The sequence below is a fragment of the Rutidosis leptorrhynchoides genome, chromosome 1 (assembly GCF_046630445.1).
Source record: "Rutidosis leptorrhynchoides isolate AG116_Rl617_1_P2 chromosome 1, CSIRO_AGI_Rlap_v1, whole genome shotgun sequence".
NCBI lineage: Eukaryota > Viridiplantae > Streptophyta > Magnoliopsida > Asterales > Asteraceae > Rutidosis > Rutidosis leptorrhynchoides.
The window spans coordinates 148,709,942-148,719,982 of record NC_092333.1 but is presented as its reverse complement, the minus strand read 5'-3'; positions in this window follow the sequence as shown (position 1 = coordinate 148,719,982).

Below are 10,041 nucleotides of genomic sequence, written 5' to 3'. Positions count from 1 at the left end.
TGACTTAAAAACTCATTTTGACCTAGTAATGGGTCAAACACTAAACTTGCAAGTCTTACACTCCCAAATCACTAGTTAATCAAGTTTGTTAGTAAACCTTAACCAAGATTAGTTCATAATACAAGTAATTTCATCAACTAACTCAAAATTACCATCTTTGGGTTTCTTACTCTTACACCCAATCCATAAACCCCCAAATTCACATGAACTAGGGTTTATATACTTGCAAGTATCAATTTTGAACCCTAAACACAATTGATTCACAAAACTCGGTTTAAGGACTTACCACAACACTTAGAGATGTGCTAGAAGGTAGAAATACGAAGGATTGGACCCGATCTAGCAAAAACTCACTTCAAAGACTTCACAATCTACTTTCTCTCTACTTTAAGATGAAGATGATAAGGTTGGTGGATGAAGAATAATGAGTCCAACCAGCCTTTTAGTGGCTATAAATTCGGCCTCAGATGAAAAGTCCAAAATACCATTCTTTTAAATTTACTAAAAACAAAAGAATCACCATCAGACCGTAGCCGCGCCGCGCCCTAAAACATGACCTGATGCCTGCCAGCTTTTATATTATATACAATATGTACATTCCAAAACTCGGGTCTTACAACTCTCCCCTACTTGATTCGGATTGCGTCCTCGCGATCCAAGCCGCATGACAAGCAGGAAGATACACCAAAACAAACTCTTCGGATTCCCACGTAAACTCGGAATCCTTTCGATGACGCCATTGGACTTTAAAAGTCCTCACCTCCTTATTACGCAACATTTTGACCTTTTCATCAAGGATAGCCACCGGTTCTTCGACATACTCTAACTTGTTATTTAAAGAAATCTCATCTAAAGGCACCCACGCCGAGTCATCCACAAGACAGTTACGGAGATGGGAAACATGGAATGTGTTATGAATTTTGTGATGACCCGGAAATTTCCGATCAAATTTAAACTTTAATCTTTATATGTTTCCGACACGATAAGCAAAATCTGTAATATTGAGTCTCGAAAATTTTAGAACTGTGTTCATGAATATTGTTACCCTTCGACCATTTCCAACGATTCACGAACATTTGTGTGTAGATAACATGTATATATATAAATATAAATATAAATATAAATATAAATATAAATATAAATATGTATAAATATAATATAGTTAATTGGATTCATAATGTAAAATAATAATTAGAATAAATAAGTTAATATGAAAATGAATATATATATATATATATATATATATATATATATATATATATATATATATATATATATATATATATATATATATATATATATATATATATATATATATATATATATATATATATATATATATATATATATATATATATATATATATATATATATATATAATTTGACATACATAAGTTGTTATATTATTCATATTATTATCATCATTAATAATATTAATATTAATATAACTAATAAGATTATTATTATCATTCATAATATTATTGTCATTATTAGTAATTAAAATTATCATTTTTAGTATTAATACTATCATATTATTATTTGTCATTTATTATTATTAGTCCTTATTAAGAAATATTACTATTAAAAATATTATTATTAATATTAATAAGTATTAGAATAATTATATTAGTTAATTAACAAAAATAGGAATTTGATACGTGTATATATATGGATATATCATTAATACAGTATATATAATTATACATAAACAAGATACTGATATACATATATATAAATACTTATACGATTAATTATATAAATCTGTATTGTTATTATTAATTTTGATTAATTGAATATTGAAAACACAGAATCCATTTCAGTTTCATATCAATTTCACCCTGTGTTAAATTGAAGATTTCTGTCCTTCATCCAGTACAAATCACGACCTTAACTCTCACAATAACAACAAAATTCATTTGCCATCTCTATCTGTATATCTATTTTATTATATCTCTGATTAAAAGTTTATGTACTTCTTGTCTTCAATTTGTTAAGTGTCGATATCAATTCACATTACTACAATTGTGATCAATTATAGAAGCCTAATTCTGTACTCGATCGCTCCATAAAATTCTTTTACTGCAATCCTTCTTGTTTCTTTCTTACTTGAACACCACGATCACATCTCTCTCTATACCAATTTCTTTTCGTTAACCTTGAATGGACCATCACCCTCGACATATCTCTATCTCCCTTCATTTAAATCGCCACCTTTATCACAACAAACAACACCATTTTGAACTATCAAACACACCACGACATCACCATCGATCTCTCTCTGCTGCTCTAATTCGAATAACCATCCAAAACAAACCATCTATTGATCACCCATTCATCACCTTATTTCTTTCAAACAACCATTGTATATCGCCACCATGTCTCTCTCTATTCATCTCTCTCATCTTCAAACCATAACCCGTTACCACCCCATCGAACAAACCGTTTGCCACCACTGCAACTTCCATAATTCCTGTTACTTTCCTTGTTGACGACCACCCAAGGTATGTTTATGGCTACTTAGCCTGCAGTTTTCTGTTGTATTCGAACACCCGACATCACCACAATTGTTGCCTTTATGCTACTGCTATACCACGATTTCACAGCTATTTTCGCTGCTGCAACTGAGTGTTTTATTACTCTAATTCGCTCCTGTTACAGCAGAAATAAAGATGACGATGAATTAATAACTTAACACACACAGACGCCATAGTTGTATTTATAGTCTTCAAATTTCATTACCATTTAAAAAAAACTAAAGTTGCGTGATTCTTTTATGTTGGCCGACAAGCAATTACCAAATTTACGGCCCACCCATATATTATCCCATTCCAAATGAAAAGATAAAGGTGGCCACGGTTGCTTTATTTATAATTTTTTTTCTTTCGAATTCCAAAAGCAAATAATCCCATTTGATAAAGGTGAGATAATGTTAGGGTTGCTAAGTTGATTTTTTTCTTTTTACGCCAACTATACAAGTGAAATTGGGAAGGACCGACACTTTAATGGGTTTCTTAATTTTGTTAACGGGTTGTAACTTGGATGGAGATGATTCGGCCCACTAGTCTAGTAACGGGCTACATCTCGAGTTCTCTATTGCATTACATTTTTTTTACTGCTTCTATTCAACCGATGATGATACATGGTTTATGATGATGATGATTATGATGATACCTATAGATGATGAGATAAGTGATGATCATAAGTTGATGATGAAGTTGCAAATGGGTTTTAATTTTGAAGAAGAAGAACATGAAAATAAAACAGGTTAAAAGGTTTAGGCTGGGATTAAAAATAGAAAAGTAAAAGGCAGCTAGATGGTTATGAGGTTTGTTAAGGAACGAGAGGTCTCGGGTTCGAGCCCGAGCTGAAGCATTATTTTTTTGGCCTATTCTTGAGGTAGTTTTCTTATTATTTTATTACTATTTTTATTATTAATATTAATATTAATATTATTATTATTATTATTATTATTATTATTATTATTATTATTATTATTATTATTATCATTATATTATTATTGTTATCCTCATTAGTAAAATTATTATTATTAATATTAATCATATAGATATTACATTTAACAAATTATTAATTTTTAATATAATATCAATTACAAAAATATATAAATATATATATATATATATATATATATATATATATATATATATATATATATATATATATATATATATATATATATATATATATATATATATATATATATATATATATAACTATATGTATGAATATTGATTATTTTACAAAATAACTATACGTAAAATATAACTGAATATATAAAGTATATATATGTATATAACTACAACATTTAAAAAATATATATAAATATTATATAGAAGGAATTATGTGATTATATGTGTTAATATATATACATGATATAGGTTCGTGAATCCGAGGCCAACCCTACACTTGTTAAATGATGTTATATGTATTTTTACTACAAAATACAGTATGGTGAGTTTCATTTGCTCCCTTTTACTCTTTACATTTTTGGGGACTGAGATTACATGCGCTGTTTCTACAACTGCTTTATTAAATGCTTTTGAAATATATTTTGAACTGCGAATACATGAAATGCTTTTATAAATGTTTGACGAGATAGACGCAAGCAAAACATTCCTCGAATGAATTATTATGCAGACAGAAGTTCTGTGGATTATTATTGAATTATGTGGACATGATAATTGCCACCATTGAATTATGTGGACATGATAATTTCCACCAATTGAAGTGAATGTTATGTATCGAGTGAATGATTTTATACACAGGTTATGTGTATGTTATTTTTGTGCGCGAGATATGTGTACGGTTACTAAGATTTATGAAAGATGATTTCGTACACTAGAAATGTGTACTGTATTTAAAAGATATCGCATGTACATTACAGGTGGGTATAGGATTCGGGCTCATTTGTACCATGCATGATTTAAATCTTGTGGTCTATTAAAATGATGAATTTTATTGTTTTATGATAAACATATGAACTCACCAACCTTTTGGTTGACACTTGAAAGCATGTTTATTCTCAGGTATGAAAGAAATCTTCCGCTGTGCATTTGCTCATATTACATGGAGTCGTTCATGGCATATAGAGGTCAGAACCTCGCAATGGGACCAACTATTGAAGACTTCTTCCAGATGGATTAGGACGGGTCACTACAAATTCCCGCAAGCTCTTCAGGTAACTATAGTCTATAGGAAACCTCACCAACACGAGCCAAGATTTTAAAAGGCCCAATAAACCGAGGAGTTAACTTCCCCGCTTTCGAAATCCAATAATACCCTTCCACGGTGAAATCTTAAGCATCACCATGTCACCTTCTTGGAACTCAATCGGTCGCCTTCATTTATCGGGATAAGATTTTTGTCTATCTTTCACCGCCTTAAGTCGAACCCGAATTATCTCAATCTTACTATTCGTCTCAAAAACCAAATCGGTACTCCCGATTTCCTTTTTTCCCACTTCACCCCAACAAACCGGAGTTCGACACCTTCGTCCATAAAGCATCTCGTAAGGTGGCATTCCGATACTAGTATGATAACTATTATTGTACGAGAAATCCACCAAAGGCAAATGCTCATCCCAACTACCAACAAAATCAATAACACACGCCCGTAGCATATCTTCCAACGTTTGATTCGTACGTTCGGTTTGACCGTCCGTTTAAGGATGATATGTCGTGCTCATCTTCAATTGTGTGCCCATATCTTCATGAAACTTATTCCAAAATTGAGATGTGAAACGAGTATCCCGATCCAAAATAATAGATAAAGGAACCCCATGTCTCGATATCACTTCCTTGATAAACAACTTTGATAGAGTCTTTGACGATATTGTCTCCCGGGTGGGAAAAAATAATGCACTTTTCGACAACCGATCAACTATTACCCAAATCGTTTCAAATTGGGTTCTCGCCGTTTTTGGTAACTTTGTAATGAAATCCATAGTAATGTGTTCCCACTTCCATTTCGAGATTTATAACAGTTGCAACATATCATATGGTTTTTTGGTGCTTGGCCTTAACTTGCAGACACGTAAATTGTTTAATATACTTAACCACGTCACATTTCATTCCGGGCCACCAATACTCCTTCTTCAAATCAAGGTACATCTTCGTCGCACCCGAATGAATAAAATACTTTGACTTATGTGCTTCATCAAGTAGCACTTGTCGGTAACCACCCATTTTAGGCACCCACACTCTACCTTAAAAAGACAATAAACTATGTGGGCCTAAAGTAATAGACTCTGTTTGCCCCATAATTTGCTCTTCATGCTTGTTGTTAACGAAGGCTTCAATTTGAATCTCACCAAGCTTTACAAGGAAATCGTTTGTAATAGTCATACGCAACGATCCCATTCGTATTGCCGGATATTGGCTCTTTCGATTAAACTCATCCGCAACAACGTTCGCCTTACCCGGATGGTAAAGTATCTCACAATTGTAATCTTTCAACAAATTGATCCATATACGTTGACGATTGTTCAAATCTCGTTGATCAAAGAGGTGTTTCAAACTCTTATAATCCGAATAAATTGTACACTTGACATCGTACAGGTAGTGGCGCCAAATTTTCAACGCATGAACCACCGCCGCCAATTCAAGATCATGAGTCAGATATCTCTTTTCGTGTTCCTTTAATTGTCTAGAGGCATAATCGATGACTTTACCCCGTTGCATTAGAACACACCCGAGCCCATTTATTGAGGCATTACAATAAACCGTCATATCTTCAATTCCTTCTGGTAATACCAACACCAAAGCTTGACACAATTTCTCTTTCAACAATTGGAAAGAAATTTCTTGCTCATTCTCCCAATTAAATCTAACGTTCTTCCTTGTCAACTTTGTCAATGGAGAAGCGATCTTAGAAAGTTCTTGGATAAACTGACAATAATAGCCGACCAATCCAAGAAAACTTCGAACTTCTGTCAGTGTATTCGGTTGTTCCCAACCCTTTACCGCCTCTATCTTCCCTGGATCTACTTGGATGCCTTCTTCATTCACATTATGGCCAAGGAATTGCACTTCCCTTAGCTAAAATTCACACTTGGAGAATTTAGCATACAACTTCTCCTTTCGTAACGTCTTCAGCACTTCGCGTAAATGGTGTTCATGTTCCTTTATACTCTTAGAGTAAACGAGTATGTCGTCGATGAACACAATTACGAACTTGTCTAACATAGATTGGTACACTCGATTCATAAGGTCCATGAATGTCGCAGGCGCATTCGTAAGACCAAAAGGCATTACCACAAATTTAAAATGTCCGTAACGAGTTCGAAAGACCATCTTCTCAATATCTTCCTCACGGACCCGCATTTGATGATAACCGGACCGTAAGTCGATTTTAGAAAAGTAAGTCGCGCCTTGGAGTTGATCAAACAAATCGTCAATCCAAGGCAATGGATAACGATTCTTGATCGTCACTTTGTTCAACTCCAATAATCGATGCACATTCGCATGCAACCATCTTTCTTCTTTATGAATAAAACCTGAGCACCCCATAGCAAAGCACTCGGTCGGATAAAACCCTTTTCAAGCAACTCTTGGGTTTGATTCAACAATTCTTGCATTTCTGTTAGTGCTAAACGATAAGGAGTTTAGCAGTGGGAGTAGCCTCCGGAACCAACTCAATGCGAAATTCAACTTGTCTTTCTGCCGGAACACCCGATAACTCTTCAGAAAATACATCTTCAAACTCGCTCACCACCAGTACGAATGGATGGAGGCTCTTCACGAGTATCAACTATGTGTGCAAGAAAATCCATACCACCGCCACAAAGGAGCTGACGTGCCCGTGCACAAGTGCATAATGGCACAAGCCTTCTCTGTATTTCACCGTGGATAATTAACTCTCCCCCACTTGGGGTCTTTACCCGTACAAACTTCTCATTGCATGCAATATCGGCCATATAATAGTCAAGCCAATCCATACCGAAAACAACATCAAACTCACCCAAAGTCATCGTGATAAGATCGATTTTAAAGGTTTCGGCACCAAACACAACATCACAATTTTTACACACATCAACCCATAGCACCGTCTTACCGTCCGCTATTTCGACTTCTACCTGATGATTTAACTTAGCTAGTGGTCGATTAAGCTTAGGCACAAACTTTAGAGACACAAACGATAAATTAGCACCACTATCAAATAGTATCCTCGCAGGATTAGAGTTAACCACGAAAGTACCTGAGACGACTTCATTTGACTTCTTGGTTTCTTCACTAGTCATCAAATAATTACGTCCCCTAGCCGTACCCACCGTCTTCTCAAGTTTCTTGGTTTGATCCCCATACAAATCGGGACATTCCGACTTTCGGTGCCCTTACTTTCGGCAATTAAAACATGTGAATTTGTTAGAAGATGGGTTCGTACAATCACGAGCCAAGTGCCCTTGTCGCCCACAATTATAACACCTGGGTCCAAAACCCCCTATGCACTTTTCTTCACAAAACTGACACTTTAGTTTGCACCCTTTCTCTTCTTGTTAGAATGGCTTGTAGCTTCGAACTTTCTTTTGCTAAAAGTGAAATACTCTTCTTCGGGACAAGTGACTCGAAACCCCTTGCCACCTCAAACAACCTATCAAAAGAATCTACCAACCCCCTACTAATCTTCTCTTGCAAGTTGTCGTTCAACGTTCGATAAATGTCTTCCATCAACATACGATTGTTACCGATGTACTCCGGGCAAAATTGGGTCTTTGACTAGAAAGCGAACTTGAGAGTTTTCAAATCCATTGACCCTTGCCTCAAAGCACGCAACGCATCTCTTAGCTTAGAAAGGTCGGCTTGAGTTCGATATTATCTAAAGAATTCCGCCTTGAATTCATCCCACGTCAAACTCATACTTTGCTCCTTACTATAAACTCGAATTTTCGCGTCCCACCACAACTTTGCATCACCCCTCAACATGCTACTTCCGTACCTCGTCTTCTTATCGGGAGGGCATTCACTAGTGCGAAAAGCCCCTTCCAAATCAGAGATCTAACGGGTACTCTTGAGTGGGTCTCTTTCACCATCAAAGGTGGGAGATTGAAAAATCTTAAAATTATTGTAGAGGAAGTCCCGCCTTCCCACATCACCCGCATCATTTTCAACATACACCCCTTGAGGTTTAGGGAACCTATTATTGAACTCTCCTTGGATGATATCACCGATTTGTTCTTTGATCATGTCGGTCACTTGTTCATCAACCGATTCTTGGAAGACCTTTTTGACGTTCGCGAGAAATTCCGCGTTGTGACTTTTCAAGATGGCCTCTACTTTGGCTGTGAAGTCACCTTCAACACTTGGACTTCCATTATCATGGTTGTTTCTCGTCTTCATGCTATAAAATGGAATAGATTAAACAACAAAACACAAGAAACAACACACACCATACAACCCCATCTTGCTCGACACTCGTCGTACATCGCTTGTTTGACACAATTTGCGCTCGTAACAATGGTAGCTAGTCATTGTTACGCGAGCACGTCAAATCAACTCCCTAGTACATTGCCTATCTCGTTTGACGATTTCAAACACAATACAATATAATTATCACATAATTAGTTAACCTACGCTAAGGCACCAACCAATCCCGGTCCGATATGCATCCTAAAAGTCCCACAATAAACACGCACAATAAAGTCTAAGTGTAGGCACCTACCTCAAATTGCCTAAATCTATTACACCATGTTCTGATACCACTTGTAACGACCCAACCTGATAATTAACGCAAAACATTTCTTCTCTTTTTTTGAAAAGTGTCTGACCACTTCTGTCAGGTATAACCCGTGGAGCGCCTAGTCAAGCCGCAGTGCGGCTTACAACTACCACTGAAGGTCAGGAACTTAAATACTCGCGGGTCCCTTTTTTCTTCTTTATCCCGCTGCGCGGCTTATAACGTGGGCAGGTGCTGAATACTAAATCACACCATAAGTCCCAATTTTCACCACCTTTTTACTAGCACCAAACCACAAGACTTCCAAAGACATAATTTTAATTAGGATTACATGTTTTCGCCTGTAATTCAAGTATTTTAACAACCGGGTCACATTCGCCCGTTTACAAACCAAAAGTACAAGTTTCGACCCGACAAGTTTAAATACCAAACAAAAACCCGAGCATGGTGTTTGGGGCAAAGCTACCCAAACCTAGGTCGAACTGAAAAAGTAATCCTCTAGCATAATCAAATGGGAAGTTCGCTAGTCCAAACGTATACCCTTGCCTTTATCCACGCCGGAGCCTAAGAAGAGTAAACAACGAGAGGGTAAGTAAAACGGTTAGTGAATGCAATAATTATACACATACATATATAATTAGCATACCATTTCAAAGTATAATGCTAAAATCTCCAATACCGCAAGCTAGCACATTCAATAGCATATAACCCATACACGCTAGCAATTTAATTAGCATACCATTTCAAAGTATAACGCTAAAATCTCTAATACCGCAAGCTAGCACATTCAATAGCATATAACCCATACAATATACTATGCTAGTAATAATACAACACATAACCATGGTTAAC